This window comes from Orbicella franksi, chromosome 9, assembly GCF_964199315.1.
Source record: "Orbicella franksi chromosome 9, jaOrbFran1.1, whole genome shotgun sequence".
Classification (NCBI taxonomy): Eukaryota; Metazoa; Cnidaria; class Anthozoa; order Scleractinia; family Merulinidae; genus Orbicella; species Orbicella franksi.
The window spans coordinates 3795595-3805166 of record NC_138153.1 but is presented as its reverse complement, the minus strand read 5'-3'; the positions used below and the strand labels follow the sequence as shown (position 1 = coordinate 3805166).

The following is a 9572-nucleotide window of genomic DNA, read 5'->3' as shown; positions in this document are numbered from 1 at the left end:
TTGTTTCAGATTTCAAGTTTTAGACTAGACAGGTATATTTAACAAGTTCATAACACCAGTCTATCATGTTCATTATTCAGTATAATGAAAATATGAGTGTGGTTGTATATAAAATGGACAATTATTACATGGCTAGTTCAGCTGGTTAGAAGCCTCAACAGTCTCAATCAGCTAACTGTGGGACGTTATTATTTGGTTAGAAGAGTCTCTGATTTCAAGGACAAGAAATAATTTTCTCGCCTAGTTTCCCATTTATTCTGGGATTTTAATAGGGGTTTGTGATGTGCTGATCATTCGAATTGAACAGTCAGATGGCGCCCGGCCAGACTACGAGTAGTCCCTCTCTCGCTTAGTAAGTAAGTGTGTAAGTGCTTTATTTAGACACATTTCACCAGTGAACCTGGGGCTCGTTTAAATGTGAACGTGTATGCTAAAATTAAAATGTAAAATTTAAATATATTATCTATTCAATAAAAGTACAAAAACTAGATTATAAAATTTAAAATTTAAAAACTAGACTATAAAATTTAAAAACTAGACTATAAAAATTTAAATACATAAACTAATCGATACAAAGATTACAGCAACAATTGGCCTCGGTAGTCAGGCTAACCGTCATTGTTCAGTAAATTATTAAAAATTCTAAGAGAGGACGCTCCTCTTATATTGTCAGGTAGGTTGTTCCATAAACGTGAAGTTATGTAATGATAAGATTTATGCAAATACTTTGATTTAAAGGTAGGCTGATTAAGCTTACAATAGCCTCTTAGGTCATAATTGCTAGAACGCAAGGAGAACAATTCCTTGATGTAGTTTAGACTACGAGTAGTCCCTCTCGCTTAGCCCGTCGTGCGTGACGCGAAAGAAAACCGCGAGAAAAAAATGGCAGCGCGAAATCCTGGAGGCGAGGAGCGCGCGAAAGGAGGGACTACCGTCTAAGCCCAAGAGTTTGAATTATGCGTTGCTCTCACAACGCAAAAATATGATTGGCTTATGTTAGGAGCGTTGACAACGTGTTGTCAACATTCGAGATACCTGTGACGTCTTGCAGGAATGTTTTGGAACCGGAGCAAATCGAAGCGTTGGAATCGAGCTTCGCAAGCCGTGATGTTCTTACGAATCTGCCAACAGGCTGTGGAAAGATTTAAATTTATCCAGTGTTTTGTTTGGCAGAGCTTTCTGCCTCCAACCCGACTGGGAGCGTGTTAGTGATTTTGCCGTTCAACAGCATCGTCTATTAAAGTCAGCGACTATAAATTCACTGAGCTTGGCCTTTTTCTGCCGTCCATTTGAAAGATTGACCCGGCCTCTCACTTGAAACCGGACATTCACCTGAAATTTTCCGCTGCTATCGACAAACATTTCACCGCAGTTGGATGATCTCCTATGTATAATGTATAATGTATAATGTAAATTCTCGGTTGAAACTCTGTTGAAATTTTCGCAATAACTTTTAGACGCAGTGAAAATCGTTACAAGAGGCCTCTTTCGCCGTCTTCTTTTTAAAACTTCTTTGGCAGTTTCGCTGAACGAACACTGAACGAAGATATACTTCTCACGGCATATGTTTTTGCCTGGCTACTTGAAGAGTAGAGTAGAGCAATTTTTTTCAGATCTCCTGGGGCTATTGATAACAGGCGATATAAAGAGGACGTCAAGATGAGAAATCCTACACCGAAAAATCACTCGGCCGTGAAAGGGCAAACTCTTGGGCTTAGGCGGTAGTCCCTCCTTTCGCGCGCTCCTAGCCCCCAGGATTTCGCGCGGCCATTTTTTTCTCGCGAATTTCTTTCGCGTCACGCACGACGGACTAAGCGAAAGAGGGACTACTCGTAGTCTAGATGTAGTTTGGCCCCGTAATAAATAAAGATTTATAAAGAAGGATAAGGGCTTGCATGTATCTGCGATGCTGCAGGGACTTGATGTTTACTATATTAAGTAGATCCCCATATGGAGTTGACTAGGGCAGATTCATTAGAGTTCTGATAGCAAACTGATTAGTAAATTCTAGCTTGTTAGAAAGTCCGTCTAGCGAGAACGTAAATAAACCGCGAGGAAAAATTGAGCATAGCCCTCTATTAACTATGTCCACATCAGAGCCATTATGATCTTTTGTTTCGACATTACTCACGGGACTGGTCGAGAGTGACATAACAGAATCCCGATCAACGACTTGGGTCATTGCAGAAATTGGATTGATGATCATTAAGTGATTACCATAACCTTTCCGCACTTTAATTTTAGCAGGAAAACGCTTCTATGGTTGTATTATCATAGGCGAAGCTTAGAATACTTGTTGATTCAGTTTTATTTATGTACAATTGCAATAGTTAATTTTTCATCGGCTGTTAGGGTTTTCAACAGTACCTTAACCAAATCAAATAGTGAAGAAAGAAAACTGAATATTGAGGAAAACGGTGCTGATCACAATGAGGTGGAAGATATTGACGAGTCATTCGCTTTGTGTGTATCCAATTTGACGTATAAGCAAACTAATCGAGATGACGAATTTATCCTGAACGATATCCAATTTACTGCATCACCAACAAGTTTGACCGTCATCACTGGACCAGTGGGCAGAGAAAAATCTACTCTTCTCTCAGCAATCACTGGCGAGGTCTCGGATACAAGCGGAGCAATTAGCCGTCGAGGCTCTCTTGTTTACGTGCCTCAAGTAGCTTGGATCTTCTCCGGAACTATACGAGAGAACATTTTGTTTGGTCCTCCATACGATGAACACAAGTACGCCAGAACAATCAAAGCATGCGCCCTCAACGAAGACATCAAACAGTTTCCCGGCGGCGACCAAACTATTGGTGGAGAGCGCGGTGCAGTTTTCCGTGTTTGAGTGGAGGTCATCAGGCGAGAGTCAACTTAGCACGCGAAGTCTACGCTGATGGAGGCATTCACCTGTTGGACGACCCTCTGAATGCTGTGGACGTAAAAGTTGGAAAACACATCTTTGAAAGGTGCATCAAAGAGCTACTGGGCGATAAAACTCGAGTATTAACCTCCCATCAGGAACAGCAAATGAAAGAAGCCGACGAAGTGATTGTCCTGTACAAAGGTTACGTACTGGGGAAAGGAAGTTTTACTGAGCTACAAAGCAACGGTATTCTCAGTACAACTGCTGATCCACTGTATAAGAAAGTGATGCAGGAAAACGAGTCGAAGAACAGCGTAGAGGAGGAAGACGAAGAAGAACGGAAAATCTCTGAGAACGGTGGTAGAATGGTTCCTTTGGCCAGTGAAGCCAAGGACCTTGAAATATCGGACGAAGATCGCACAATTGGAGTGGTGTCATCTAAGCTTTACTGGGACTACTTAAGAAGCGGGCTACATCCATTGGCAATCTTGGGAATAGTTTGTTTATGCCTTGTTACTTAAGTCTCAATAAGTCCACCCTGAAACGGTACATTTTTGTCACTTGTCAAAGACAAGTGTTCCACAGTTGTTTAGCAAGGTTTCTTGTGAAGGAACAATACAATTCCGGTCCCTAAATCATTTTAAGGAGCAAAAACGTGGCGTGAAATGTGGTTGCATTTCTTTGATTTCTCAGGTTAATTTGCGGTGATTAAAATAAAGTGATGACCCTTGACCGAAACAAAATAAGAACTTCAAGAACCAATTCTTTGCATTCCATTACCAGGTCAAGAGAGGATGAAGAATAAGAGGGTTAATCCCTTTAAAGGCCTTTTTTTCCAAGGTAATCCCTCTCGATTTAGTTTTAGACATGGCAGCCAGTTCTTCGGAAGGTAATCTTTCCTCGAGAAATAAAATTCGTGGTTAGTATCTTCTGTTACCCGCGTGAGAAAAATACACATCGCAAGATTGGCTCTCTCTAGACCTTCCTGAAGTCATCTACGAATAACCTGAAATGGAGCACCTTAGGAATATTAAAGGCCTATAAGTGGCATTAAAAAGTATACTAAGTCTTCATAACTCAGGGGCGTAGCCAGGAATTTTTCAAAGGGGTGGGGGGGAGGGTCACACTTTGTCAAAGTGAGGGTACTTACCAGATTGCCATGTTGACCTCCACCGTTTTCGCCACCTGGTGTAGGTTGTTTGCTTAAAAAAGGCCTACAAAAGGGGGGTTACGGGCATCCCAGGACCAACCCTCCTAGCTACGCCCTTGTAACGTTTTGTCAGAAACATAAAGGCCAGCCTATTTTGTTCAGCTATTATTGTACAATTTGGACCAAACTAGGCGTATCGAGGAATTATTTTAGTCGACCCAAAGGACCTTTTCAGTCAATGGGTCTACATTAGCTTATGAAAATTACACTATTTCGGTATATTGAGTTCAAACAGGTCTTTAAAATTTACGGTATGATCTCCTTACAACGGCCACGAGTCTTTTCATCAAAACCGTGCACCGCCTGTACGTACTCTTAACTGATGGATGTCTGATTACAACAACCATCTCTCTACTAAACGACCTTGTCTCGTTTTTCCTCAGCAATGATAGTTTCTCCTGACGTGTGAGTTTCGATATTTACGAGGCAACTCCCGAATGATCAGAAAGACCGAAGAAATCTAACAATCTATGGTTATCTCGTTGGTGCATCTTTTGTGCTTGCTTTCGTGCGAGCTCGTGGATTTCTTTTGGCTTCTCTGAGATGTTCTGAAAGACTTCATGATAAAATGGTTGTGGCCGTTCTACAAGCTCCGGTTCATTTCTTTGATTCTAATCCTGTGGGAAGAATCATGAATCGCTTCTCAAAAGACGTAGGCTGCATGGATGAGGTGCTACCCAACACGTTCTTGAGGTCACTTCAGTTAGTTCCTCTGATTTTCACATCCATTCTTGTACCCATTTTCACAAATCCTTGGACACTGTTTGTTGTGGTTCCTCTGGCAGTGTTGGTAACGTACATCTCAAAGTATTACTTGACGACGTCCAGAGAGCTGAAAAGGATGGAGTCGACCTGTCGAAGTCCAGTGTTCTCTCACTTTTCTGAGACCCTGAATGGACTGGACACGATTCGGACAAGAGGAAGACAAAGAGCTTTTGTGGATCAGTTTCACAGGTATAATCGTGATAATCAATTCGGTAATATTAAGTTTATTTTAATCTGGTAATCCTCTTCGCACCTTTCTTTATTTAAGAGTGTAAATAATTGCGTACAGTCGAATTGTTGTCAAAACCTGCCAAAACGCTGGTAAAGGAAAGGGGGAAATTGGGCCAGTATCAGCTCATCTATGGTTCCTAGTCGCCTTTTGCTAGAAAACTACTGAGCACGGTATTTCTCCTGACTCCAGGAGTCACAACGGAATTGTTCTTTGAAATATCTGTCCCGCAGCCGATTTTTTGTTGGCTGGGAACCTCAGATGCTACCCCTCTATCTTTACCGCGGTAATTGATTGTGCCTGTTGCTTCGTGGCTTAATGGACCCAGATGAGTTCTGAGAACCAGGCTCGTTTTTTTTTCCCTGAAGCTCCTCCGATCCCCGATATTAGATATTATGGTTTTAATTTCTAACTGTTCCTCCCTGTAGATATCTGGATGTTTACAATCAGTCTTATATCATGGTGATGGCAAGTGGAAGATGGCTGGGTGTGCACGTGGATCTCCTCGCGTCCCCATTAATCGGCTTAGTGGCTATAGCGGCAGTTTTAATATCTCAAGATACTGGTAGGTATCCAATCATAGATAAATAATTCTGTTTCTCTGGCACCCGGAACGACGCTTTACTAATCGTAGTGTCTGCTACTATCAAGACAATGTTGCCTAAGGCCAGTAGTCTTAATACCATGACAAGGATAACCTCCCTCCCCCCCCCCGCCCCTATCCTTCACGCCCCCTCCCTTGATGACCGTGCGTGGAGCTTCTTCCGGGCTTCGTTTGACACTGCTGGTTCAGAGTCCGATACTTGTTAACATTTTATATTTATCCGCTTCATTCATTTGAACTTTTAATCTAATGTTAAGATTATCCAGACGCAAAGTTACTCAGCTCCGATAACATTAAGTGCCCCTTTACGATGACTGCATGAGTAAAGATTTGTACTTGAGTTTTATTTCAGTCTTGTACCGGCATCAATGAGTTCTTGTAGATCTCTGAGTTAGAAATCTGATTTGAAACAGCGACTTTCTGCAGTTAGTTTACGCAAAAAGCTTTCTGAAACGGTACATTAACAAAGAAACAAACGCTTTGTTTTCTCTTCAACCAGCTTTTGCCGGACTTGCTCTTGTTTACGTCATTCAGACTATGGAACTGACCCAATACACGGTAAGGAAAACATCAGATGTCGAGAATTACATGACGTCCGTTGAAAGAGTTATGACGTACACCAAGCTGGACTCTGAGCCTGGATACCACGTGTCGCAACTTCCCCCTGAACACTGGCCTAGCGAAGGAAATATCACTCTCCGAGACGTATCAATGACCTACTATCCGGGAGGACCTCAAGTGCTGAAGAAAATCAATCTTAACATCAAAGGAGGAGCAAAGACTGGCGTTGCAGGCCGCACGGGAGTTGGGAAGTCGTCCTTTGTAGCAGCTCTTATGCGCATGCCAGATGCCCATGGAGACATCATTATCGATAAGATTCATATAAGGGATCTCAACTTGCAAGAGGCTCGGCGGTACATATCCGTTCTCGGCCAAAGTTCTGTCCATTTCAGTGGATTGCTAAGAAGAAACCTCGATGTTCTAGGACAATTTGATGAAGCAGATCTCTGGCGAGCTTTGGAGGATGTGCAGCTGAAAGAGTTGGTGGGAAGTCTCGGGGGACAGCTTGATCACGAATTGTTGGAACATGGCGCAAATGGCAGTGTGGGAAAACGGCAGCTCATCTGTTTGGCTCGTGTGCTGTTGCAACAAAACAGGATCGTCATCTTAGATGAGCCCACTGCACACGTGGATCCAGACACGGAGCAAACAATTTGGAATGTAGTGCGTGAGAAACTGGAGGACTCCACAGTTATTACTAAGCTATAGCTCACCGTTTGAACACCATTAGAGACTGTGACATGATAGTGGTTTTACAAAATGGCCAGGTTGAAGAATTTGGCAGGTTTGGTACACTAATGAATAGGGAGGGAAGTGCCTTAAGTAAAATGGCTCGAGGTGCAAATACCTGAGTTACAGACAGTTTCAGCTTTTTCGGTCATGAAACCAGCTTGAAATTGCTTATCCTAGATGACTGTTAAAACGCCTCCATTAAGGTGTCTCAAAACAGTTTCCAGCTCTTAGATTGTGATGGGTCATTATAACCACTCTTCATCACTTTGATGCTACAATCATGGTATCAAACATTTGCCCAAATAGGTTACCATAGCAACAGTATGACCTGCTTAAAACACCCTTAATTACAGCTTTAGGGGCTTATAATTCAAAAACGGCATTAAATTTTGACAAGCAGGATAAGACACCACTTTTGGCAACGTTTAAAAAAATGTGTACATAGCGTTCAAAGCTCTGAACCCTATTTACAGATTTTTTTTCATACTTTGCCCAAAGTTGCGTGCTATCATGCTTATTAAAATTTGATAATGTAAAAAATTTCAACGTGCGGTTTTTGAGTTATAAGTCCCCAAAGCTGTAATTAAGGATGTTCTTAGCAGGTCATACTGTTGCTATGGTAACATATTGTGTCACAAAAATGATATAACAACGTGTTCACCAATGATTGGGCAGTTTTTTTTTGGTACCTTGATTGTAGCATCAAGTGATAAAGGGTGGTTATACTGACCCATCAAAATCTGAGTGCTGGAAACTCTTTTGAGCCACCTTAAGACTAATAGATTTTTACTAGGGATGCGTTTTTGCGTTTTGCTTGCTTGGAGGAAAGTAGGGATGGGAAGCATTTAAATTTACTACTATGATCCTAATTTTTTTTTTATGATCCCTTTTTTCGGTTTTTAGATGTAGTATAGCTAGCACTGGGCAGCGCGCAATTGAGGGTTTTAATGTAATCTTGAACGAAATTTTTCGTCATAAAAGCTAAAGTTGTACGTATAGGTTCAACTAGTGATCGGACTTACCCACTAAATGGGTTTCTTAGGTCAAAAAATGATTCAATATATTAAACTAGCTGTCAGCATCAAACATGGCCGCTGTTGTTTGGGAGAGGTTGTCGTTTAGGTAGGTTCGAGTGAAGTTCTAGCTTGCGACAAGCATACATTACATGAAGGATCTACTAAAGACTGATCTAGATTTTGGAAAGTCAGCAAATAAAGAACAAACTAGTTAACCAGAGCCAGATTATGCAATGCACGCTTAAGCTAATAAGGGTAAGCTAAGCCAGAATTTTTATTTCACTTCTGTAACTTTTTAAATTGTTTGCCCCTCAGTTTTGACTTGATTAATCTCAAAATATACAATACAATATAATAGAAGTTTAATTTATAAGGGAGAAATTTAGTTTGATTTCTAAGGGAAACTTTGGTTCATATTATAAGAGTCTTATGAGGCGGTAGAAATTTAGTTTAACAAATTAAAAATAAAACTTGTAACCACAGCAATCTCATGGCCTTTCTGCTTCAGTACAAATTTGTTAGAGTATAGGGTGAGATCAGTGGGAGGCCTCATGGTTAGTGTGCTCGTCTTCGGAGCGAGCGGTCCGGGTTCGAGCCCTGCCCGGGGACATTTTGTTTGTTCTTGGGCAAGAATCTTTACTCTCACGGTGCCTCTCTCCACCTATTCGTACAAATGGGTACCGGCGAACTTAATGCAGGTAACCCTGCGATGGACTAGCATCCCATCCAAAGGGGAGTAGAAATACTCCTAGTCGCTTCATGCTAAGGATAAGCTCTGGCCTGACGGGCCACTTGGCCCGTAGGCAGACTTTACCTTATCGGGTGAGATCGAGTATGTTTTCGTTTTGTTTTGTTTTGTTTATTTTTGTGCTCGTGTGTGTGTGTTTGTGTAGAAATTTTTTGTTTGTTTGTACGCACTCTGAAGTGGAATGCGAGAAAAGAAGATTTGCAATGGTGATGGTCACCTGTAGCGATCTCCATATAGTCCTGCCTTCGCAGTAAATAATATGAGGCCTAAAAACGTTACATTGCCAGCGACGCCGTTTCAATCCGTCACTTACAACCCTCTATTTTGCCATGTCATTCCAGAAAAAAGCTAGTGCTCCTGCCTTACTCTCCACCAGGAGCAAATGCTTAAATTCCGCTTTTGAGCTATGAATACCTTTCTTAACGGGTAAACAGATAGGATCCTGGAAATGCCCCAGGTCTTGACAAAATTAATTCGCAAAACAATATTTTGGCTTGACTTCTAACTAATTCAATCTCAGTCAGTTGGAAAAAGACACCAAGATTTTGCTGGGTGCAGTCACATTTTGAAAGGGTTTAGTCCCTCTAGTAACCATCCTTGAAGACCCAGAGGCAGTTAGTAGAAGGGGGGATGGGTGAGGTGAAAGTAAAGTTTGCATATGAGCCAGGTGGCCCATCAGGCCGGAGCTTTTCCCGGTTTCTGTAGTGCGAAGCAATTAAGTAGGAGTATTTCTACTCCCCCCTGGATGGGATACTAGTCCATCGCAGGGTTACCCCCAGCATTAAGTTCGCTGGTACACATTTATACACCTAAGTCGAGAGAGACACGTCTTGCCCAAAAA

The 9572-nt window shown here is 41.8% G+C and overlaps 1 pseudogene; it reads left to right on the top strand.

Moving 5' to 3' along the window:
* The first annotated feature begins 113 nt into the window (after nucleotides 1–113).
* LOC145497458 (ATP-binding cassette sub-family C member 4-like) lies at nucleotides 114–9178 on the top strand (annotated as a pseudogene).
* Nucleotides 9179–9572: the final 394 nt, after the last annotated feature.